This window comes from Arachis ipaensis, chromosome B04, assembly GCF_000816755.2.
Source record: "Arachis ipaensis cultivar K30076 chromosome B04, Araip1.1, whole genome shotgun sequence".
Lineage (NCBI taxonomy): Eukaryota > Viridiplantae > Streptophyta > Magnoliopsida > Fabales > Fabaceae > Arachis > Arachis ipaensis.
This window is the reverse complement of record NC_029788.2, coordinates 105,871,072-105,872,961: the sequence shown is the minus strand read 5'-3', so window position 1 is coordinate 105,872,961 and position 1,890 is coordinate 105,871,072.

The following is a 1,890-nucleotide window of genomic DNA, read 5'->3' as shown; positions in this document are numbered from 1 at the left end:
GAGTGATTGCATATATTTTTAGTATGTATTAAATATGTTTCAAGAGCACATAAGTCTTAGTGTTTGTTTAGGCGCCATTACTTTGATAAAATAAGATCTTTTTTCAACGAAAAAAGATTTTTTTTTATTTTTTAGCGTGTTTGGCAAATTTTTAATAGTAAAAGTAAAAGCACTAGAAAAATCAAGAAAACATCTTTTTTGAGAAGCTGTAATTTACATTTTTTTTAAAAGATCTTTTTTCCTTAAAAAAAAAGATGTTTTTTATGAAATAAATAAACAAAAGGAAAAACTACCATTTGTACTCATGAATTTTGCGAACGCTGACAAAAGTACCCATAAAACAAGAAAATTAACGTTGTACCCATGAAAGATGGGTTTCGTGTGACAATAGTATTTAAACCGTAATTTTTTATTGACTTTTTAATAAAATTCCCGAATTACCCCTTCTATCTTCTTCCCCAAATTCCAAATTTCACAACCCTCATCTTTCGTCTTCCACGTGCTCACCCACTCCCAAGCACCCAACTTCGCTTCCGTCCTCATAGTCGCTTTCTGCGAATTGGGTCATCTCTAAGAAGCTCTTTCGGTGTATAGAAACGTCTCTTCTTTGCCTCTCTTAAAGGCTTGCAACGGGCTTCTTCATGCCCTCGTCAACACCCACAGATTTGATTCACTGTGGGAGGTCTATGGGGACATGGTGTCGCGTGGATTCTCCCCTACTGTTGTGAGCTACGGTATTTTGATGCAGTGCTGCTGCAGCCAAGCTGATTCTGTTGGTACACGCAAGCTATTTGATGAAATGCGCCACCGCAAAATTGAACCAACCGATGTGGTTTACACTATTATGATCCGTGTTCTTTGCAACGAGGGTCGAATGGGAGATGCCGAGGGCGTCTTCCGTTTGATGAGGGAATCCGGAGTGGCGCCTAATTTGTACACTTATAAGACTCTCATGGATGGTTATGGCAAGGTAGCTAATGTGATCCGGGTTTTCGAGTTGTATGCTGAAATGCTCTGGCATGGATTGCACCCTAATGTTGTCACATTTACTACTATGATAGATATTCTGTGCAAGGTGGTGAAATTTAGAATTTTGGTGGTTGGCAACAGTAGAGGAAGAAGAAGGATGAGGGTTGTGAAATTTGGAATTTGGGGAAGAAGATAGTAGGGGTAATTTAGAAATTTTATTAAAAAGTCAACGAAAAATCACGGTTTGGGTACTATTGTCACACGGAATCCATCTTTCATGGATACAACGTTAGTTTTCTTGTTTGATGGGTACTTTTGTCAGCGTTCGCAAAATTCATGGGTACAAATAGTAGTTTTTCCTAAACAAAAAAGTACTTTTATATTGTTATACCCAAACAAAATTGATAAATAAAAAGATCTTTTTGCATGAGATATCCAAACATAAAATTACTTTTACTTTTCTATAAGATCTTTTAAAAAATATAACTCGAAAAAAGATCTTTTCTTAGAAACTCACCCAAACAAGCTTTTAATCTATTTTTTGGGATTTTGGTGAACCAATTTGTAATATTAGATGGATAGAACTATTTTATGTGTAAACCTTCACTAATCATTAAATGCAAAATAGGGTAAAGTAATAAATAAATCTTTGAGGATTTATATTTTGGATAGATTAGTCTTTAAAGAAAAAAAGTACCAATAAAATCTTTTAGGATAATAAATTAGGATAAGTTAGTTTAAATCTATAAAGCACAAACACTTCGTTGAATTGTCGTGTCCGTGTGTCGGACACATTTCGGACACGACACTCACCGACACTCGTCCGACACGTGTGTCTGCTGTGTCCGACCGTGTCTTAATAAAAAATAAAAAATTCTTCTTCGGACACACCTGAACGATACACTTGGACACACCTAAATA